This window comes from Talpa europaea, assembly GCF_964194135.1.
Source record: "Talpa europaea genome assembly, chromosome: 5".
NCBI lineage: Eukaryota > Metazoa > Chordata > Mammalia > Eulipotyphla > Talpidae > Talpa > Talpa europaea.
In genome coordinates this window covers 9304133-9330003 of record NC_140071.1, presented here as the reverse complement: position 1 = coordinate 9330003, position 25871 = coordinate 9304133, and positions in this window count along the sequence as shown.

The window sequence follows — 25871 nt, the reverse complement described above, 5'->3', positions numbered from 1 at the left end:
GCAGTATTTCTATGTTCTGGTGTCCCTCATGGTAGTGATGCTGCCATATTTACTGATGGTATCAATGACAGATTGGCACCTACCATCCCAAATGGATAAGCTGGCAAATAACACTGATGTAATTGCAAAAAAAATATGATATATGTATTTTATTTGACTTGTGAAATTTTAGTTTTAAAGTATTGTCAAGGTTTGATAATTCAGAGATTTCACAAAAAAATCAATGTCACATTCAACTTGAAATATCAATAAGTGGGACACTGTGGTTCTCACTGAAGGAAATGATGCTGGTTATATAGATCCAGTAGTCTGGTTTCTAGTGTTCTGATTTTCTCATTCATTTATATTGCTTCTTAAATCTAATCCACTTCACTTTGCCATATGGTAAGCCTTGGCCTTATAAGCAGAGATGTTTTTTACCATAGACTATACTAACCCCTTGAGTTACTTGAATAATAGAATAATTTCATAAAGCCAGTACAATAAACCCACAAGAACACATGTCACTGCATGCTACAGTATATATAACATCGTATATATCACAGGGTCTGATATTTAGAGTGATGTTGTCCTCACTCATGAATGAATAAAACAATAAGTGGTGATGTTTACATCTTAGTACCTTTTAATTATCAAGCTCATCCTACATGAGTAAGAACATCAGCAAATATAAGGATTTGCTGATTTAAATTCTTTTCCAATAGTTGCTTTTCTAAATAAAATGTACTTTTCCACTATTCTAAATGGTTATCAGATCATAGTAAATTGTTTGAATTCAAGTAGTTAAATTGACTCATTAATTTATTCTTTGAGTTTGTTCAGGTACATTCACTTATTTCATTTTCTTAGAATTTAGCTATTACATTAGGGGAAAAAATTGACATCAGGTACCCTGGGCATAAATGTTTATAACAGAGCATAATAGTGGCCGTTCATAAATTCTTGGAAACCCTTGCAGTTTTTAGCATCAATGAGATTACTGTATTTACTTTAATTGATGTTTACTTCCTGTGTAGAAGCTAGGGTTTGAAGGTGGGGTGCAGAATATCAGAGATAAAAAAATGCAGTGAAAAAAAAATAAGGATGGACTTTGGGATCAGACAGAACTTGTGCTATCTGCTTGTCTTTTACTTTAATAGAATTTATTTACATTTGTTTTAGTTTTTTTTTTTTCTTCTTCATGAAGGGAATTATGTGCCTTCTATTGTTGTTATTATTATTTTTTGTATTTTCCATTTTATTCTATTCTAACAGATAGGATCTTGCTACCCTTGTCGTTTTTTTCCTCTCTTCTATACTTTCATCTGATAGTTGTAGACTAAGTCTACCTGAAGCATACAAAATGTTTTATACTCTCCTCTAAGAAAATATATAAAGGAAAAAAAATCATCTTTCTGTTTAGATACAATGTTAAAGCTTTCCCTCTAATGGAAACTATTAGATTTAAAACAAAGGTACAAAAAAAAATAGTCATTGACTGATTCCATTTGGGCAACTGCAACAAAATACTATAGAGTACGTAGTTTAGTGAGAGTAGAAATTTACCTCTTCCCCCTGGAATCTGGAAATCTGAGATCAGGGGTAAGTATGTTAGGATGAGAGTCATCTTGCAGGTCCAGCTATCTTTGTATAGGCTCAAAGAAAGAAAGGAAAAGGGCCTCTCTGGGGTGTCTTGTCTAAGGATATTAATCCTATTCATGAAGACTTTACCCTGAATGACCTATTCCTGTTTTCCTGAAGACTTCACCCCCATGACCTACTCCTGTTATCTTGAACATTTCTCCCTCTCCCTTCCCCCCGTCACCACGATTATACTCTTTCTCTTTTTTTAATTAAAATTTTATTTTATATAATTCTTACATCATTTTTGATTTTTGCACTCTTTCTATGAATTCAACTATCTTAGATGCAACATATAAGGGATGCCATGCAGTGTTCCTCTGTCTGATTTACTTCACTTAGCATAATGACTTTAGGGTCTATCCATATTGTTGAAATTGTTAGGATTTCATTCTTTCACATATCTGAATATTATTGATATTGCATATATAATATGTAATTATGAGACACTACATTATATAGCACATATAAGGTATATATTATATAACATAATTTTATTATTATGTATATTGTATATAATTTAAAAACCAAGATTTATAAAATCTGATATATTATAATAATGTCAATATAAACATATTATCTGGTACTATAATGATATATAATATACAAATAGACATATGTTATATTTAATATTTTCATATATAGATATTATATCAATCTTATATCTTCATTCATTCATTGATGAACACTTAGTTGATATTCAAGAAGGAATCCAATGCTCTAGCAATTACTCATATTAATCTACAGTTGTACAAAGACATAATAAATTAATTTATCTCTATACTTACTTTCTTTTTTTTATGAATTGAATAAATATTAGAAATTCAAGTTCAACTTTCTAGGTAGTGGAAATACATACATACACATATATATGTATATATATATACATACATATATATATATACTTAAGTTTTGACACCATTCCCAGTTATTTATTGACTATACTTGTTTTTTTTTCTTCTAATAATCTGTTGCATCCCTGTTTTACCTATTTCCATTGACATTTGAAAATAAACTGGCATTTTCCTTCTGAATGCTTTTTCTGTCAATACTATATATTGGGTTGATTACAAAACTGCCCATCTGTTCTTAGAGAGATAGTTCTTTTAGAATGTTTGATTTTCCTTTGCATGAAAAGAAAAGTCAGTTTTCATAGAGTAGAAGCATGTTTCTGCTTTCCTTGGACTTTTTTCCCCTTGTCTTTTAGGCTATCATTCTATTAATGAAGAACTATTTATATATTAACCAAAAAATAGTTGTCTTTGTGGAGAAATATCAACTTCTACTGGGGACATGGCCATAGGAACTGTCATAATAATTAGGGATGGAGTATAAAATGGATAATTTTATAGTTTCAAAGTTTATAATTTCAAAGTTGCCTGTGAAATATTCTAATATAAATAACTGATATTATTGTGTTTTCTTATTTTGTGTAATGATTACATTTGTCCTGACTAAACTGGATTTATTTAGATACTATCTTTAAGTCACAACAGGGTTGTAAAAGAGAACTCTCCAAATACATATAGATATCAATCTTCTTTTCTTCAATCTCTTTTCTTATCACTAGAAAATCATTTTGGGGAGAACTGGACATCCCAATAGATTTGTCAACCAGTGAAATGGAGAATTCAGACTCTGTGTGATGAATATCTCAGTGCAGTCTTCGCTAAGCATACAAATATCCCCTTGCCTGTCAAGGAAGCACTATGGATGTGTCATTGTGATGTTACACATCTTCATGCAAATATTTTGAAATGTTAAGGTATAGGTCTTATGCTATTGTGTGTGACTTAAGAATAGTTATTTACTAAATGAGAAGATGATTCATTCAGAAAATTTCAGATAACTAACAAGATATGCCCACTTAATTGTTTTTTTGATCTATTTTTCTTGATGTTAAAGAGCCAGTAACAACTGACATAGTACCAATTGTCAAGTTTATGTAATTTAAGGTAATTAAACATCTTTTTATATAATTTTCAAAATAAAGGATGTTGATGTTTTTGGTATTTTATTGATACATGGGCTACTAAATTAAGTATTTTCATATTTAATTTATATTTACTTTTATCTTAAAGGATAGCTTCCTTGACAAATGTGATTTGATAAAGTGATCATGTAGTTACATCAATATTTCAAATTTTCCATCTTTGAGGTGATTTTAAAGATTTTAAATTAATAAACTCTGAAGGTTATTAATGAACTTCATATGCAAATTAGTGAATAGATCAAGACCATCAGTATCACCATTGGCAATGCTCACTATTTCATTGACAGTTGAAGGTTTGTTTGTAGCAATTAAACTGGAGAATTATCATATCTGTAGTAACATTAAGTCTTCAATAGTCCAAGCAAATATTCCCATTACATTAAGTTAAAATAATGAGCCCTTTATAAAATAGTACCTTTATTGATTGCATTGTGAGCATTTTTGCATTGCTGTTCTTTCTTTCATAAATGTTTAAGAAATAAATGCATATTAATGACTACCTCTTAATCAGTAAGTATATATATATATGTCTATCAATTGATTCACCTATCTATCTTGTTGATTATACACAATGTTATATGTTTATATTTGTATAGTTAGGTAAAGAAAATTAAAAGAATGTGACTTTTCCTCAGGCAATCATAGAAAAGTGAGAAATCATGTTTGATGAAAATTATTATCATTCCTCAAGTATATTGATAAGCAGATAGGTAGGTTTTGATACCAGTAGAAACATGAAAAATATCTAGAAAAAATATTAAGATTTTTAATGTAATGGGATTATATTAAAATCAGATTGATATATTTACAAAATAACTGTGAGACTAAGAAAAAGTAATTGAGGGAATTAAGGGAACTAAATCTTTAAAAATCATTCATTTGGGAAGAATATTTAGATCTTAAAGTGGGTTTATTTAGATACTATCTTTTTTGATCTTAAAGAATTTTGATCTTAAAGATCAGATCTCCATGTTATACAATTAATAGAACAAGAAAACAAATTCAATGAATTGTTTTCTTTGAGATTGTTTTGTTTTTCCAGTAGCATAATTTTCTTACATAAAATCTAATTACCTCTAAATGGTCACCAAAGAAATGTGACTGTTGCTTAAATGTGATATAATAAGAGGAAAAATTTCATGGAATATACTCATAATGTTTTTCCATGTTCTCTTAGACACACACAAGAAAGGAAAATTGGTTTGAAAAGTGACTTCTGTGAATATCACAAGTGGATTTTTCTACATAATGACATACAATTTTTCCAATTTTCCCATTTTGAAATTTATTATCTCAATTACTTAGCTCTCCATTGAAAAGAGTCAGTTTGACCGAAATATTTGGGAATTATTTTAGGTTTTAAGAACAGGGTGAATTTCCATGGAGGATGTTGAGAACTGACTTTTTTTTAACTTATGTTACTCTCTATGAACAATCCAATTTTAAAGCATTTCTTCATTTTTGTTTCGTATTGATGGAAATTTACCCCCTTAAGTTATGTAAAACCAATCAAAGTAAAAGGAAAGCCACTGGCTATATTTTTCTTCAAAACAGAAAATTAAACCAATGCATTTTCTCCTACAGAAAGAATATACAATTCTGGACATGAAGAATGTGGACCATCATACTCTACATTACCTTGTTGTCATTTCTGTGGCATCTTATACCCAGAACAAGAGAACTGCCAGTGTATCATGAATAGAATCCTTGGACATTCAAGCAAGACATACAAATCCATAATAAGACAGTTAATTCACTCCTCTTAAAATTAAAAAAAGTAAAAATCTACAAATGTATACTTGAAAAAGCATAGTGAATAAATAGCTAAGTGATAATTCCATTGTCCAATGAAGACCTGAATTTGCGGGTTTCCCCTCTGATCTCATTCCTTTCCTTCTCCGAAAGAGTCATCACTCAGCTAAATTTTGTGTCAATAATTCCTTTGCTTATCTCTATAGGTTTGCAAAATTATATTTGAAATTACCATTTCTTTTGTTTTTTTGAAAAAAAACTCTGGAGTAAATTCTAACACTATTTTCTTTTTTAGAAAGATTTATTTCATTTGTTTATGCATACATGAGATGGGGTGCAGGCCAGAAATGTGTGGGGGGCATGAGAGGATTCACCAGAGACAGAATAGGGAGAAAAACAGGTGAACTGACTGAAATACATTGCTTGAGGGGAGCAGTGGGTGAGTCAAGAGAGGTCTGCTGCACCATGTGGGTCACCTCCTTGGGCAGGATTGAACTCATGCTGCAGTGGCTGCCAATAGCTTCACAGCGCTGACTCACCTCCCTGTGCCACCAGGGAGGCCCAGAATATGTTCTTAATAATATATACTTTTTTTAATGTACAAGTATATATTTTTGCAAGTATCCATAGTATGTAATCTGATCACTGTCCAATCAGAGTTAACATTTGAAGTCACTGAACTATCTAGTCACCAGCGAGGAATAACATTTATTCTACTTTTATGGAATAATTATTTCCTCTTCTTTGAAGTACCTGCTCAATGAATTTCATCACTTAAAATATCATATTGTTTGCTTTTAAGGATTTAGAGAAGACTTTCTTCATGAGTGAAATGCCAGCTAATCTATCATAATTCATTTGTATTGAAAATGCATTTATGATATGTAACTTCTGTCCTCTGTTTGCTTGCTTCTTCTTGGTCGGTGTCTCCACATGAGAAGGTGCTGAGTTTGTCTTCAGAGACTGATCTTTCAAAGTTCACACATATGTTGTTCATGGGGCTTAATAATTACCTCCTGGATCCCTCCAGGATTCACCCTCCACCAGTCTGAATTTCTAGACGGTTGTATGAGCTTGTGGGAACATTTTAATATTTTACTCTAATATTATCTCTCACATTTGGATGGCTTTTTGTGAGAATGTCATTTGCAATATTTCTGGAAAAGAAATTTTATTTGTACATGGTTGTGCATGTTTATAGGACGTATGGAAAGTACATTGACCATCGCCATTTTTGTGATAAAACCATAAAAATTATTTCCCATTTGTAGCTTTTATATTGAAACCTTGAAGTTGTGTTCCACCTGAAAAAAAAAAAATTCTTCACAAGTTGTTTTTCCCACTAAATTGTATTTCTCTGAATATTTACCATTTTAATAAAAAATGCTGAAAATAATTTCCTAATTTTAAAAATAATACGTTTCTAGATATGTAGATAAAACCACAACAGAACTACATTATTTGACTCTAATAATTTTCCCATCATGCATCAATGTATCTCCAGACTTTCAAACTAAAGCAGGGCCTCTATGAGTATTCAGACTAATGCTGGGTGATACTTTATTTACATAACATAGATAAGTAAATGGTTATTCTTTAAGAAATAAGAACTAAGGATTTTTTAATTAAAAATAATATCAACTTTGCTTAACTTTATTTCCCAAATCTCTTTGATGTTTGACTTAAGGCAGTTCAGCTCTGTATCTGATTCAGTCGGTTGTGCTACACTGTTTAGATGAAGTACATGAAAAGATCCTGCACTGCACAGATATGTGGTTGAGAAATGAGTCATTTAAATATCTTTCTTTCAGATTATTTTGAACTTTTTGATATTATACAAATCTCAAACATTGAGAAACTCTGACCCATGTATAACTATGTTACATGCAATGATGGTTTGAGAAATATTGGTTAACTGAGAAATGGAGATCTTTCAAGTGTTGACATGTTCTGTGATAAAAATACCATATATGCTAATATAGCCACTAAGTTCATCTGAGAGTCTTTAATAATTGGAAAACTGTCAGATTCATGGAGGTAGAGACAAGTTATCCTGAATCAAATATTGAATCATTGGTAACAAGGGCTATCATTTCTTTTCCTTGAAGCATTGTTCACAATTAAGGAAATATTTACCCAATAGCCTGGTGGCATAGCCACAGTTTGTGTGACACTATGTGAGGGAAAACCATACTCCACAAATAAAGCACCAACTCCACAAATAAGCTGCAACTGACAACTCAAACAAGCCCATATACATTTTCCCTGGAGATTTCCATCACATTCAGACCATACAGATGTGTATTTCCTATTTCTTCACACATGATGTGAAAATTATGTGTATAACGGGGTACACATTTATTTACATATTTTTTCTTTATCATGGACAAATTTTTTCCTCTTTTCTTTCCTTTTCCTTCTTCGGTTCCTCACTCCATCTCCCTCCCTTTCTCTCTTCTCTCCTGCCCTCACTTTCTTTCTATTTTTTTAATCACTTTTCTGCAAATAAAGGATTGAAGACTACATAAGACTTAGTACCATTAGGATTCACTTTCTTAATTTATGCTAAGGAACCATAGCAGTCCCCTTTTGTTTTTTTTAACACCAGCATGACTGTGAACACAACAAAAACAGTAATATATAACATTTAATTACTATGAAAATAGTCATTCTAAAATAGTGAATTCTGAAAATTCACCTTTCCTGTTTTTCAATAGGAAAATAATTTTAAATATCTGAAAAATATTTAATCTACTGATAGGGTCTCAGTAATCTCCAGAGATCTAGAGACCATATTTCTGGAATTACTGCCTTAAGAAAAATTTTTGTGACACATTCTCAGTGACTTAGATTTTATGTAAATATACCATTTGGAAAAACAACTTAAACCTGAACTAAATTAGATAGACATTTTTAATGAATAACACACTTAGCATAATTATGGTTCTCAGTTATTATGTCCCTTCCAACATTGTGAAAACACATTGAAGGGGCCTGGCCTAGATATTGCTCTGTCAGCCCTTTCTTCCCGGGCTACTAAATCATTGTCATTTAACAACATAATTAGCACATCTCATTAGCTAATGAAGATAATGACCATTAAAATTCTTTTCCAATTTATGGTTTCCTTTTTATCACAATTTAACAACAATGTCGTTTCAGGGTAATAACAAAATTGGCTTACAAATGACCCTTATCCTAATGAGTGGAGTAGCACCTTGTATCAAGGAGCAAAGGATTATTTATTCATTGCACTCCTAATTATATTATGTAGTGGAGTTGCTGATGACTTTCCTATGTGATTCAGTCAAAATGTTCTGCTTTATCATTGTTATATGCAAGTGCAAAGTCAACTTGCACAGAGTATGTATATTTTTCTTTGGACATCCTTATTTATGGGATAGAATCAATTCCTACATTCCATTGCTAAGGTCCAGGAAAACACTAATGACCAGTGCAGGTATATTACCCAAGAATTTCAAGGGTAAATGGCATTATTTTTGAATTCAGAATGCTAGAATAGATTCTATTTGGTCAACTCATTTTCTTCTTCTAAAAAAATCACTTTTCCTATTTGTCAATGTGAAAAACTTTAAATATCTGAAAATGTATTTAATTCTACTGAAAATGATTAACACTCACAAAAGGAACACAGAAGGAAAATAATGGGATTGGTAAGATAAATGAATTTACACTTAGCTATAGAAATCAAAAAATTGAATTAGGAAGTCACTGATTCCTAATATCACTTTTGAATGGTTTTCTTAGTTTTCAGTTGCTCTTTGAAAAATGACCCCAAATTTAGTGGATTAAAATGCCTCTTCGTTAGCTCACTGGTTTCTGTGTGTATGAGTTCCAGACTTTGGTTAGCTGGCTTTTCTAAGGCTCAACAGTGAATTCTCTAGGGCTAGCATCCTGTCTGAGACTCAGATTTATTTTTTAATTGCAGAATTTAGTAGAGTGAAGTTTTAGGCCTGATGGCTCCATCTTCTTGCCATCAGTCAAGATTCAATTTCAGCTTTTATTTATTTATTATTATTTTAAGATTTATTTATTCATGCATACAAGAACCCGGGTACAGGCAGACTGAAGAAATACACTGCTAAGGGGAGCAGCGGGAGAGACAGGAGGGGTCTGCCACGCCTTGTGGGATTCTCGCAGGCTGGCGGGGATCAAACCCGTGCTGCATAGGCTGTGGACAGCTTCACAGCTCTGTGCTCAACCACCTGCACCCACCAGGGAGGCCCAATCTCAGCTTTTAGAGTTTCTCCTCAGTCCCAAGCATGCATTGTAAACTACCTGTGTAGAACTCTCGGGACAATCAGCCCTGCTAAACTGAGTCTAATATAGCATCGTAGCATTACGTAATCATGGACAGACAACCATCATATACTGAGACCATACCCTGCCTATACAAGGGGTAGGAATCCCCCTGGCTTTGCTTGCTTTGCCTTCTGAAATGCAAATTATATTGGCCCCTCCTAGGATAGCAAGAGTTTCATTCCATTGCTACATCAGCTCAGAATCTAAATTCTGCTCAGGTGCAGATGAACAGCATGGATGGAATATAGAGTGGGTTGGTGGAGCATGTTCTTCTCCACCTGTGAGCTAGAAAACTGTGAGCATAAGTTATCAACTCCCAGCACTGCCATTTTCAATGGCAGGACAGGCACGGAAATGAATTGCAGACATTTTCATTCTCAAAGAAAGGAGAAATGGAAAGTGAACACACTGAAATGCTGGATTTTCTTTGATTGGGCATCAAGTTCTGGCATCAGGCTTTTGTAACCCTTGCCCTAGCCTTCTGGGTTTTTTGATAGAGAAAAATACAAAGGCACGGATTCAACTCTTGAAAGGAACTAAGTGTAACTAAATTTTTGATCATTCCAAGATGTTAGCTGATGGTTGTCTTGTTATATCATCCATCTTTTTTTTCCCCACTTTGAACAGCCATTGACTTTCAAAAGCATATTGCTCTGCATCCTTTTTTTTTTAACAGTTCTTCCTTCATTTTTTTTGTGCTCCTCTCCCATTTTACTCTGATTATCAGGAAGAAATCAGACAATATTTTTTGCATTAAATTAGATCTCCACATTCTTCAATAACAAGTTCTGATTCCACCCAAAAGACACAGCTTTACTAGTCTTTTGCATTGTATCACAGAGCTTTCTATTCAAGTTTTCTGTCATATATTCTTCACTTCCTTCTGAACTCTTATCGCACCATCTTCCAAATCCAGATTTTGAATCCAGAGGCGCTTAGATGTTTCCTTTCATGCTTCTTAATATTTCCCAGTCTCTACCAACTTCCTGGTTTCAAAGCCACTCACATATTTTAAAATATTGTAGCAGTGACTATTTTCCACGTACCAAATTCTGTACTCATTTATTTGCTGTGTAAGTATCTCCAGGTCAGGATGCTAGACATGGTGAAGCTGTGTTTTCTGCTCAGGGTTTTCACAGGCTAAAATAAAGCTTTGGACTCAGGCTTGATCTCTTGTGAATTTCAGGGTCAAAATACCTGGGGTTCACTTTCATGACTGATGTCAGCTTTCTCCAGTTCTTTGGATCCCAAACCAGTCAACAGCTACCTATTCACTATCCACATATTTTAGGATTCTCCATTTCTGTCTATCAGTTTATGAGATGATAATAATGATGATGATCACAAATATTCACATCACAGGGAATGGGTATTGTCTTGAAAGAAATTAAATCTCCTAGAACCATGAAAATCATAGTTAATTTGTTCTGAATTGCTTAGTGGATTATTGCAGATTCAATATAATATTTGAATTATTCATTTAGAAGTTAAACAACATTAAAATATTAAAGCTGATGTGCAGTTTTAACATTACAAATATATAACATTTTACATAGAAAATTTGTCCATTGTTATTTAAATTCAGTTATTAGAATGCTGTCTGAAATCAATATTGTATAGCATAGTAAAGATGGTTAAAGTAAATGAGTGAATAGTTCATGAGGAAATAGTTTTAACTCTCTGCTTCTCCTCCATTGAACATCTGGATGAAAAATGCTTTTCTTATATATGCGTTTTCATGTTATAAAAGCCTCTCACCTATCTGGCAGAGAGGAGCTTATTAAAATGGAGTTTATATTTTTCCCTTACTGCTATTCTTAGCTACAAATTCAGATTATTAAAAGAAGCCAAAAAACTTGAATTTTTACTTTGAGTTGACATGTCTCTCTTTAAAAAAAACACAATTAAAATACATAATTATACTTAATGTAAGAAATTTGAGGCTTTCCTACTAAAAAATGAGGTAAAAATCAAGTATATTCCCTCTCCTTTATAGCATTGCACTGAAATTTCAAATTAATGTAATAAGTAAAGGAAATTAAAAAGTATACAGATTGGTAAGAAAGAAATAAAGCTTTCTATTTTTGCAGATGCTATGATTGTCCACACAGAAAATCCAAAAGAATCAATCAAAAACTCCTGTTTCTAATAAGTGATTCTAGCAAAGTTGTTGGATATAAGGTTAATACAGAAAAATCAGTCACTATCCTATATACCAGCAATGACCAATTAGAATTTGACATTAAAAACACTGCCATTTATAGCATCATTCACAAAATCAGATACTTAGGTATAAAATATTACAAAATATGCCCAATATATAAAAATAATGAACAAAGTCAAATAGCTAAATAAATTAAAATATTCCATTTTTGCAGACAGGAAGATACTATAGTGTCAAGATTTCAGTTCTTTTCAACTTATGTATTCAATACAACTTCAGTCAAAATCTCAACAATCTGGGCCTCCCTGGTGGCACAAGGGGTTAAGACATAACCTATGAAGCTATCTGCAGCCTGTGCAGCACAAGTTCTATCCCTGGACAGAGCGCTACCCACATGGCACAGCAGACCTATCCTGCTGCTCCGCTCAGCAGTGTATTTCAGTCAATCTGCCTGTTATGCTCCCCACTCTGTCTTTGATGAATACTCTTACCCCCCACACCTCTGGCCTGTACCCCAGTTCTTGTATGCATAAATAAGTCTTTTAAAAAAATCTCAACAATCTAGTGGATATAACCAAACTGATCCTAAAGTTTGTATGGAAAGGCAAAAAAGTAGTTCAAAGATTATCAAAAATATACAACAACAAAATATCTGCAGTCGACAGTGTATTATTGGAAAAAGAACTGAGCTGAGAAATAAACCCACATAAATATATTCAACTGATCTTTGAAAATGAAATCAAAATAGTGTCTTGAACAAATGGTCATGGAACATCTGGATATTAACATGCAAAAAAAAGGGATATAGACAGACTTTATCTCCTTTACAAATTTAATTCAAAATGGATTGCACACTTCATAGCAAAACAACAACAAAAAACTTTTAGAAGCTAATAGAGGAGATGAGTTTGGACATAGTGATGACATTTTGGAAACTGTATCAAAAGCACAATGCATAAAATAAATCATTGATAAGCTGAACATCATTAACATTTAAAATTTTCAATCTATGAAGATGATGTCAAGAGAATGAGAAGACCAGTCACGGACAGGAAGAAGATATTTGTGAAAGATTCATCTGGTGAAGGATAGTTATTCTAGATATGCCAAGAACCGTTAAAGCTCAGTAATGATAAAACAAATAATCTGGTTGAAAAATACTCCAACTACAACTGAGAGACTTGATGTTCTAGTTGAGGGGTCTGGGTCAAAAGACCTTGCCAGTGAAAAAAAGAAATATGGCCTTTCAAGTTCTATAGTATTTTATGTCTTTCAAATACGTATTTGCTGTTTATCCCCCAATATGTTTTCATGAGTTGGATTCTTTAATGGTATGAGAAATTTATAATAGCTGTGTTTTATGTTATTCATAACTGCCTAAGTTTATATGCTATGAGTGTTGAAAAGTTATTTATATAATTTCCTTTATTTCCCTCCAGAATCCAGTTACAGCAGTATATAAGAAAAGACGCATCACTGAACATTCATGAAGTGAGTTATAAGGTAAATTTATTCTTTATAAATTCTGCTATGTTAAAAATGTTACTGAAATGACAAAAGGTGCTATCATTGAGTTTCTCTTAAAGGCTTTATATAACGACATTGAGATGTTAGACATGTGGCAGAACAATTTCCTTAGGGTCTTTAAATCATTCTCTAAAAATTATCAATTCCATTATTTTCTCTAATTTTGAATTCTTTCTCATAGGTGCATTTTTCAAATATCACAGAACCAGCCCAGGTACATTAACACTGGACTGACATTCATAGGTGTTTCTAAATTTTCTTAAAAGAAACTAGAAGTTTTAAGAAAGAGATAGACTGAATATTATATTTCAATATTTTAAAATTATTTCTAAAGTATAATTTGGTATAGCTGTGCATTTGAAATATGTACACGTAAAGAAAACAGTATGTCTGTTTTAGTAATCACTCATGGGTATAGAACACTTCTCTAATGAATATTGAATTTATATTTTGTAACATGTCTTTAAAGGTCAAACTCTAGAGATATAATTTACTTGGTAATAATCATCATTTAGCTGTGTAATTCTGTTTTATACATAAGGTTTACTAAAACAAGGCACTCACATTTGAGTAATAATTGTAATAGATGTTGGAAATACTAATAATTAATGTATGAATTTTGGTGAATGACTAATGACATTTAATACAAATTGTCTTGCATTGTAGCAGACATCTTCTTGAATATATAAATTTCTTATCAAAGGGTGAAATATAAGGATACAAGTCTTCATAGCAAAAATACTGTTTTAATTTATTATGACTAATGCCTACTTCATCACAGGAATTTTATGCAATTGCCTGATATTTTAGTTAAGTCTGCATATATCTTGTTAAAGCCTGTTCATTTATATAAAGAGAAGTGCTTGAGAATCTTGATATTTCAAAGTGTTTGACATTTTTAAGGTCAAATTCTATATTTTTATATAATGCATTTGTAATTATTTTAGTAGGAGAATTCTCAACAAGGATCTGTATTTGTGATAACATAATGAACTTAAAAATGACAACAAAATAAACCTAATTGTATTCCATTCAATTCAAACAGAGATTTAAGGTGACACAGTTTTCAAGTGTGGATCCCTTCTGTCTCCTCCTCCCTACTCAACACCCTTGGTCTTGTTGGAGGCAAGGGTGAGATTTTTGAGGACATGGTTCAGAATTTATTTGTGTGGCAAACAATTTTTTTTTAAAAAATGGCTCTCTGGGTGTATAAAAACAGGTGGAAGTAAAAATAACTAAGGTGTAGAAAACAGTGTTATAACAGGTTCTGTGACACACACTGCTTAATTATCTTACTAATAAATCACTTCATTGTAAATAAGCACGACTTCACCTATCATGGTGATCATGCTTTATCATGATAAGAAAACTGTGTGTGTGAAAATATCTGCATCAGTTTTCATACTCAGCATGTTATTTAAACATGCCTAATTAAAAAAAAATAGAATATTGATGCATAATTTATCGTTAAAGTATCATATTTATTGTATCATCCCTGAAGTTGTAGAGAATTATAAACAGAATTATACATACACTGATCATTTGCCCTATGTGTGGGCACTAAGTTCCTTAGCCCAATTCAGAAAGGGATTTTTTATCACAAATTTTATCAAGAAAGAAGAAAAGAAGGAAAAGCTTAGACTTCAAATGTTAGTCAAAGTTTCCAGGCTTTAGGTCAGATTTAAACAGGGTAATGAAAAAGGAGAAAATAAGATGCTCTTCACCAAATAAATTTAATCAAAATGCATTTATCAGATTCCAACACTATTATAATGTATAAAAATGAAAAGAAAAATGAGCTAGAAGAATAGATTTTGCACTGATTGCCTTTGTCACTCAAGCCCTAATCACGTGTTTGTATGGACTTTATATTAAATTTCACTTATATTTTACTCTTAAATGTCATTCTGGAAACTCTATTATAGAATATAGCATTTAACTTAAATATCCAAACAATACCTAATATTTAATGAATGACAGATGAAGTGAATATCTCTGTAGAAGAAATTTTCTGACTGCATTGGTTACTATGCTGTTTTACTTTTAGTCTACATATTTTGTTTTAATCTGGCTTACAGTGAGTGGTATGGAACTACCGCTGGAACTACAGGCTGTGGAACTACGTTTCAGTAGAATGTTCACACTCAACTGCTCTAAGTTATAGCAGGAAATCTTTCATCAAAATTTACACAGAAAGACAATTTTCATGAAAGAATTATCTACTCCAAATTAGTGATTAAACTATATTTACAATAGAATCCAAAATAGACCTATCAGGTGTTTAATGGTGCAGAAGCACAAGCTGCTTTCTAAGGTATAAAAGTTAAAGCTGTTCTATAATTTATACCTGTATAAACCTCAAAATTATATACAGTGTTGTAAAACAGTGTTATTTCAATAAAACATGATAACCGAAGGAAAAACAATTCAAACTAAATAAAATTTCAGATTTTCATAGACTGCCGCGGACCAGCGCAGCGGTAGACTTGCAGGACTGTCTCAGGATTGAGAAACTGTGAGGATGCGCAAGGAATCGGCGCATAAATGACAGACAGACACATAAATGACAGACAGACACACTTCAAGAGTGAAGATCTGAATGTAATTTGCTCAAAATCATAATACACTTTTATACCTTTTCTAACAATAGATGATTTCATACAATTTAATTCTTCTCAGCATAAAATACTTTGTAAGACATAAGACATCTACTTCGGTATTTATGTTCATGTGATCGCCGTTCCATGACATGGCACAGTAAACAATCTCCAGGTACTGAATCTACACAATCATTTTTGCTTACACCGAACAGCATTCTTTAAGCTAGCTTTTTTTGATTCGTATCCCAAAACCACAATGATCAAAAACATTGATATTTACCTACTGGCACCTTCTACTTTTAGTGATCACGAGCAATATATTCTCTACGTAAGCATTTTGATTTTTATGGTGTTGTCTCATGTGAGAAGTATTATGATTATTATAAAACTACTATTGCCACACACTATTTTCTTTATCATGTATTTCCTGAAACTGATTGTACACATATAAAGAAAAAGCAAAGTAAGTGAAAAAGTAGTATGATTATAGACAGGTTGTTAAGTTGTTGCTATTTCTGAAACAATGTCTATCTGGTTAATGGTTAAACTGCTTTGTAGGTAATTCCATCAGGCTTGTTTGCAGGTGACGCTCTTAGCAGCCTTGTTTCCATCAAAGGAGGGGTTAATTACTGCGGGCTTGTTGCTTAAATTAGGCTTATAGGCATGTAGGCCTTGTTTGATCTGAACGCCAAAGTTTATCATGATGAAGCCCCTCGGGAATGCGCCTGTCTTAGGTCGTCAGGAGTCACAGACATGAGGCTGGCCAGTGCCTTCTTTAGTCTGCCCCCATCTTACCCGTCATTGACTGTCCAGTCCAGCGCACAGGGGAAGAGGGTCTCACTCACTCGGATGTGTCTGAGTGAAAGCCTCCCTCTTTCCAGTAAGTTCCCTGGCGTTCAGCGGCAGAGGCTGCCGCAGTTCCCCCTTTATTTTTAAGTTTAAGCTGCATGGCATACATGTCAGGTTTTATTCCAAAAATCGTCTTCACCAAAAGGCAAGAAATGATTGGAAGACAGGCACAAAGAACAAGAACCATTACAGCAAGAATGCCAAAAGAAATCAGAAAGTGAAGCCAGTGTGACGGAGTGAGAGACTGCAGGGACTCAGCAAACGATTGAGCAAAAGAAGAAGTCGAAGGTTCAGAGAGATGAGAATGACTGATAGCAGAAATCTCAGATTGCAAAGTGGAAATATCATGAGAAAGATTATTGTCCTGCCAAATGCCTAATAAATGATTTTTGGTAAGATTCCAATTAAGGGAGGAATTATAGACCTTAGGGGTCACACAGATGAAACAAAATTGAACATGGCAACGGGTTGACATTTGTCTCTTAATAAGTTGAACTTCCTCACCAAGAGCCAAGACCGTTTGGATTTGCCAACACAATAGACATTTCTCGTCACAGAAATTCCTATTCTGTCACCTGTTCTCAATGTGTGTTGTCTAATTCCTGACTCCTGATATTGTTCATAATTTTTCTACTATGGTTATGTTAAAAAGACCTTCTTATGTTATATTACCTGTTGATTTACAAGATACCCCTTGGTTTGACAATTCTGCTTTGCAAATTATACAGGAAGTCAATGCTTTAATTTGTCCTAAACGTTTTGTTGCTACACTTTTTCTAGGTATTTTAGCTTTAATTGCAATTGTAACTTCTCTTACTGTTTCTTCAGTAGCTCTGGTTCAGGAGGTTCATACTGCCCATAGTGTTAATGATCTCACTACAAATGTGTCTCTGGCTTTAGCCACTCATTCATTGAAGTAAAATGAATGTGAGTTCCTAATTTACACAATTGACACTTGAAATTTTCCTCATATCATTTGCAATCAATTACTATTTTCTTTTACAGTTACGAAAAAAATTTGTAATGCACATTACCTTATTGATGTGTACTTTTTTGTTTCAAAAGTGTGGATACTAATCTATTTCTGTTCCATAAATTTCTTTTTTTGAAAAATATTTATGTATGCATACAAGAGCTAGGGTGCAGGCCAGAGGATGTGTGGGGTATGAGGACTCCCTAGAGAGAGAGTGGGGAGTAGAATAGGCAGATCTTCTGAAATACACTGCTGAAGGGGGCAGTGGGTGAGACAAAAGTCTGCTGTGCCATGGAGGCAAATTCCCTGGCCTGGGATTGAACTTTTGCTGCAGTGGCTGCAGATAGTTTGATAGTGCTGAGACCTAACCCCTTGTGCCACCAGAGAGAGGCTCCTCTGTTCTATAAATTTCTGTAACTACTTTGTCTTACAGTTTATGTTAGATAACAAATATAATCTACATTCTATATATAATCTACATCCTGTTACTACTACAACCAGTAGTAGTTTTAGGGTGTTTTTTTTGTTTCCATGTACCTTAGCATAGTCCAATAAATATTCTTTCTTTATTCTATTTTTATTTATTGTATTGTTTTCTTATTGAGGCAGTGTTGGTTTTTAACACGGTATGATTTAGAGGAACGAACCACTAAATATTCTTGTATGGAACATAAGGAAAGCAAGTAAATTATATAATTTTCTGCATGTAAGAGACTATATAACTCTATTCATTTCTATGACTCCATGTTACATGAATAATCTCGAGTCTGCCTAGGAGGTGCTGGGTGTTCATAAACTCATTTATTTCTCATGATACAGGTATGATCATTGCTCTCCAGAAGAACTGTGAATTAAATTAAATGAACTTGATTTTCATAGAACTTTAAATCATTATTTATGTTCAGCATTTGCTGACACTTGTATAAAGTACGGAGGTGTAAAGCTTATCATTAAATGATGCCAAGTAATCTGCATGAACCCTTTGCAGGAGGTCACCTGGGATTGATTTGCTTGTCACTGTTTGATTTGAACTGCATAAAACTCTGGTCTCTGATTGCTGCTGCTGAGATTCTAAAAAGATTCTATAAAGAAATATCAGGGACCCCCCCAACATTTTCACTGTTCCTGCTGCCACTTACTTGGTTGTTATGCCAATGGAAAAGCAGTTTGTTCTGATGTCTCTGAGATGAACATTCTTCTCTTGTGTTTTCCTGGCATTTTTACAAGCACCTTCTATCCTTTGGGGGTAGATACAAGCTGACAGTTTGTACAGAAGAATATGATGATGTGCTTCCAAGTTTGTTTTGCATTTTTTCATGAACAGCATTACTTGTGTTACTTAAAGTAAAACATTTTTCCCTTGTTTACTCAACAATGTCATCTATTTGAAACACATGCCATTGAAGGATCACCTTCTTCATCTGGTTGGCATGAAATCTGCCACTACAATATTTCAAATTTCACCAGCATCTTTAGCTTCTTTAAAAAATAACTTCATAAGAAGTAGTTTTAAATTCAGTGATTACTCAAATTTTAATTTACACAAACCAAAGAAAAAGGATTTAGACTGTATAAATAATTATATTTTCTTGGGTGATCACACTGTAAAGGAATTATCCATTAAAATTTGTAAATTCTTTGAAGTAAAATGTATTTTTGCTGATTTTCTCAAACATTTCCATGTTTCTAAATTTTTTTTTAGATTTATTTATTTATTTATACAAGCACTGGTACAGTCAGAAGCGCGGGAGGGTGAGAGAATTCACCAGAGCCAGAGTGGAGAGCAGAGCAGGCAGACTGATGAAATACACTGCTGAGGGGAGCAGCGGGCAGCAGGAGAGGTCTGCGCGCCATGTGGGACCCTCGCCTGGTGGCTGGGGATTGAACCGGCGCTGCAGAGGCTGCGGGCAGCTTCGCAACCCGACGCTCAACCTGCGCCACCGGGGAGGCCCATGTTTCTAAATGTTTTACCGCCTTCCATTTTAATTAAATTTATCTCTCTTACTCCTTACCTACCCACCTTTATCTACCGTGGAAAAGTCAAAATGTCTGTATATAGTAACTTCTACACTAGAGTTTTCCTTTTCTCCAAAAATGTGTCTTTGATTCACCTCTGTCATCATGCCAATCCCTTCTTAACAAATCTGTTGTCCTCTCAGCTAGACTAGGTAATTGTATTGAGGCACATGCTCTTAACTTACTTGTATTATATTCTTCCCTTCTACTTAACCTCTCTCAGTAAAGCACATTACTAGGCATAAGATAGATTTAAATATATTATATGAACTAAGGTGCTGAAATGGTTTACCCAGATATAAGAGCTACTTTAACAGTATATGCCTCCTAAAACACCTCAGAAGTTTCAGAAAGTAAAGATTCAATGAGAGTTAAGGGAGGAGCAGTTTGCCTCTTGACTCACTCACCTGAACTAATTTACTGGAAAATTATGTATTTAATCTGGATGCTTGGACAGGCATCAAATGAGGTATGAACTGTGATTGAAATGGCTGCACTGAATCAGAGATGGGGAGGAAACCAGTAGGATGAAGGCACTGAGTTGATCTTAAGGAAGAGACCTGAGCTTTCAGGTGTAGGATAGCTGGGCAGCTGGCTAACTGATTATGTAATATTCTCTTAATGAGAGAACAAAACCCCATTGCTAGCTATTTTCTAATTCTACGTATAAATTATTGAATGTCCAGTCTAAGTTAGTTGCTAAGTGACTGGGATATAGTTTCATTTCATATGTAGTATAATGCAATTGTATTGCCTCATTTTATTGATGAGGAAGCTAAGCCAGAAATGGTTGTGGATCCATCTAACACCAATCCTTTGCTCTTAGTCATCAGAGATGGGGGTGTATATATTGATTTCTTCACACAGATGTGCCGTCATTGATGCGGTGTAGTTTTTTGAATTTTTGGTTTCTTTCTAAACGTGGATTTGTGATGAGCATTTTCATAAATATTACTTCTTGCTATCCTTCAAGTGAAATTTTAGATGTGCTGTTTCAAATCCCTTCAAAATGTGCACATTTGTACTTCTTTATGCATTTTTCCTGCCAGAGTTTGATAGATCCCATAAAATTCCCCATGGATCTGTGAAAGGGGGCTTTAATTAAATAAAAACATCAGGAAAGGGGTTGAATAAAGCCCACTGAGGTAAGAATCATTTGGGAAGCACAGCTGCATTCTGAGTTTTTTTTTTCCTAATTACAGTCTTTGATCATTGATACACACAAATACCAATAGTCACCTGAATAAAATGTGTGAAATCTGACAGGGGACATTTATAAAGTTTTACAAGAAGCATAACATGCCCTCTATATATATCATCTGACTTAATTGCTATGTGTTTAATTTGATATTTTATAAATTAACTCAAAGTCAAACTTGCCATCTTTTGTAGTTAGGTAGTTAGCACCACTTTTACAAATGTATAGACAGTTTCCACAGTTACAGAGACTACTGCTCCACTGTACCAAATTTTTGATAGTCATTCTCCACATCACCGATAGCTACAACTCTTCTTAAAGCAACACGGGCAAATACAACATTTCAAATTTAGTGTGTTCTTTTTCCTTAAAGTCTTGTCATCTGTGAAACAAAAATGACAGTAACACTAGCTATCACTACATGAGCTGTTACTCCCTTGAAATTTAATTCCATATTGCCATAGAGATTCAGAATCCACAGAAAGTTATTGCCAAGGATAACTCAAGTACTGAGGATTTCTGTTCTACAGGTCCAGCAAGGTTTTAATTGTGCTCTCTCTCTCTCTCTCTCTCTCTCTCTCTCTCTCTCTCTCTCTCTCAATCTCTGTGTGTGTGTGTGTTTATGTGTGGTGTGGTATGTTTAAATCGAAACATATGACTTATCTCGAATCATGTTATTCAGCCTCTTTGGCACCTTTGTGTAATTGTTGCCTGGTGCTGGGCACTGCAATGTGGGTTAGTTATTTTGCTGAGTGATTTCTTTATTTACCACGTTGGCATTAAATTCCCATTTCTTCAAAGGAGAGCTTATTAAATATCTCAGTGTAGATTAAATGGTCATTCACATGTTTTCTAGCTATAATTTTAGAACTCTTCTCATACTACAACTGACCTGTTTGGCATACACGCTTTCCACCTTCTCCATTGCTGATTTCTATTTGATTTTTGGAAAAAGGAATTGGTTTTGGTCATTTGTATGGGCATTCAAATCCAGGAATATTTTATAGGGATATGAAAGTATTTTAGAAACTCCTGTCATACATTTTCATTTGTTTTAAACTGGAATATACTACAGCAAGTTATATATTTCAACATTATTGCAGAAATGGTGTATCCAGATAGTTTTGCTATAAGGTAAAATAAAGTTCTGGACCAATTTTAGAGTGAGTGCAGGTTTTATTTATTAATCTTGCTCTGCAAGGACAAGCAAAGCCATTGTATGGAGCAGGAGACATTTCTACTAACAAATGACCATTTAGTTCTGATTTAATGTAACTCCCAAGAACCAGTATATCAGCCCCTGAGATATCAAGCCAAAACATAAGATCTTTACCCTTGGAGATTTCCTGTCAAAGTGTTACTTTACATGGTTAGATTCAGGTATTGTGTCTGTTGCTGAAAAGTCGAGCAAATTAAAGGAGAAAAAGTTGAATATCATTTTTTTTTGGTTATATTTTTTGGAGACAAATTTACCCCACTGGCATCTAAATTTTAAAATGTGGGATTAGAAAAGAAATTTATAAGTGATAAATCCCTTTTGATTTTTGCATAATACTTTAGTCAAATCATAACAATGAATAATCATGGTATGAAACTTCATGATGACGAAAAGATGAATGATAAATTCAATGAAGTTACCTTAATTTGGAATATTTGAACAACATAAAAAATGTTAAGAAACATACAACATTTGCATTTATTTATAAAAACAAACTTTATTCCAATTTCATCCAGTCCAAATCATGAAATTTTGTCAATTCCTTATGCTTAAATTTATTTCATGAGTCTTTTAAAACTATCAAAAACTGAGATTTTTTTTTATTGCAGTAACTTTGGTTTACAACACCGTGTGTGTATTTAGAAGTACCACTTCACACCTCTTCAAATGTGTAACCTCATGCCCCATGAATACCCATCACTGAAGTTTTAATCACTTTCAACTAAGTCCATTTGGACTCTGTAACTGCCACCTCTTCACCCTTCCCCACTTCTGATAACTAATTTTTCAGAAATCAGATTTAGATGACAAATATTTATTAAGTATTTAAACTGTGCTCTAAATAAGTGGGAATTATATAGTTTAAAATATGTAAGCTTGAGTGCTCACTTTCATGGAAGTAAGGACTCATTTTTGTCCTCAAAGCAACTGTAAGACTTCATGCATAAATTCTCCCTCCTCCAGTAGGATTACACATATAACACACACAGCCCACTATGGTCAGACATTCATAATGATCCTCATGTGCTTTCAGGACTGACAAAATGCACAAAACATATTCTTGAAGATGGGCTTGTGTCAGGGAGTTGTGAGACCAGAGTTCAAAGCTCAATTCTTTCACTTACTAACTATTAAGATTAAGACAATTACCCTTATATGTCTCTGCAAAAGCCAGCAAACAGACAAAAAACAAAACAAGGCAAATATAGTTTGAGAGAATATAAGAAGTTAATATGTCAATGAATGAAACGTATAACTAACTCAAGATCTTTCTTTAAAATTTCGTGTGATAACCTTTTTTTTTCCATAAAAGTATAAAATAAATATTTGGAAACTTCTACTTTGGTAATTTATTTGCGTGAAATGAAGATAGTAGGACAACATGATTGCCAATTTCATTTTTGATTATATTTATAAATCCATAACTTCACTCTTCAATTTTGTATTTTTTCCTCATATCATTAAACTTTTGAAGAATGCTTTGCTACTCAGGGTAAAATGCCATAGCTCTTTTTTCCTAAACAGTCAACACAAAATCGAAGTCAGTATTAGCTCACTGAGTTTTTAATAGATTACATGTCTTCAGCCTTCACTGGATAGAGCCTTTAGGAATGGAAGGCAACGTGGATTTAATGAAACTTTACAGTTGTTAAAATGGATCCAAGTAGGAAGAGTATAATTAGGGGCTATTGTTAGTATTTTGCTTTAGAACTTAACCACATTTTAAATTGCATTTGAACTTGTAAAATAAACTCAAAGGTTGCTATATAATTAGCAAATCTTCGAGCAGTCAATTTAGAAACATAGGAGGAAGTTATCCAATTTTGCAGATTCGTGTATCGTGTTAGTAACCTATCAAGACCAGTTAATAAATAATTTTAAACACCTATGTGGGAAGCATTCTTCAACCAAATACGAAAATAAATTCTTTGTACACTTGTTTTCAGCATATAAAGAACTCCTAGTCATGCTGGGTTTCTCCCATTATGTGCACAGGAAATTCACATGCTGTTATGGAGCTACTTTTTGAGTTTTTCTATAAAAAAATAATTTGCATTTATATTTTCTCAATTGATTCTTACACATACTTTGAATCAAAAATAATTTTAAGCATCATTTTTATTATTGTCAACTAAATTATTTTGCATTCTAAGTTGATTTCTCTGTTTTTTAGTTTTCATGGTAAAATAAAAGTGTTTTGTCCTTAAAATCCAGCAAATTAAACACACACTTGGATACACACTATTGATTTTTTTTTTCTTTAGTAGTAGAGTAGTAATCCTATTATTGTTTTTGTGTTTAAATTAACATTTAAAATACGAAAATTATATTTGTTCTTTTAGCTCATGGATCTTGCCACTTCAGTTTTGGCTAATTCACATAAAAAAATTCTCTTTTCAGGAAGTTACATTTTTCTTTTTTTTCTGTAATACACCCTTACCTACTAACATGTTTGCACCATTGTAACCACTGTTGGTAGAAATGTAGACTGGTTCACTGCCTATGGAAAATATTACCGAAGTTCCTCAAAATATGTTCCAATATTTACAGATCTAGGTATCTACCTGAAGAATGTCAAAATGGTAATTTGACAGGATATACATTCTTCTATGTTCATGGGACACAGGGTAGCTATCAATATTTCAGTTCTACGGAAGGAAGAACCTGGTTGGTTATTTGATTAAAGTATGACCCTCCTAAACTAAAATGCAGGGAGGTGTTTTCTTTTTAAACTAAAGGCAGAATTACAAATAATCTCATTTTCAGTTTTCCTCAGAAGTAAGCTTTTAACTAATATTGCATATGTAGCAGAAGACTACTTTTCAAATATTACATAACTAAAATATTTCAACATAAATATTTTATTTTTGCTTTTTATTCTTAAAAATGTTTGTCTACCAATCTCTGTAAAATATATAAATGTGTTGTGTCTTTGTCTCAATGGAGTTCATGTGAACAAGTCAGAAGTAAATTGTATCCCATTTAGCATGGTGAAGGCTATAAACACAAACAATATAGTCTCACTGGTAAAACAACAATGGATACAGAACTATTGAAATTAGTCAGAGGATAGCCAACTTCAAAATAATTCAGGGTGCATATTGTAAACTAACACAAAATTACTTTAATGACAGTTTGACAAAGCCAAATAACTGTAGTTTAGATTTCATTAGACACTGATTTTCCTCCAACCTTTATTTTAACATATCACTTATGTGAATATCATTGTTATACTTAATTCAAATATGTATGTTTAACTTAAACTCTCTCTAAGAATCCATTGCCTGAGGATTTTAGTGCATAAAGTAATGAAACATATAAATCATTTGTGACAGTAAGAAAAATCATCAAATTCCATCCCAAATTGCCTTCTTTTTCTAGTCCAGTCTGTAAGCAAAAGGCACCAAAGGGTCTTCTTTATTTAAAAATTGAGAGACGAAACACTCATTCAAATATTGCAATAAATGCACTTTAGAATTATTTGTTTTTTGCTATTAGTTTTTTTTTAATTAATAAATTTTATTTTTATATTCCCCATACAATTGCAATCCCCCCATTCTGACCCCAATCCCTCCCCTCCCGCCCCCCACCCCCCAAAAAGTGTCTCTGGTTCATAGTTTTTGTTGATTTTGATTTT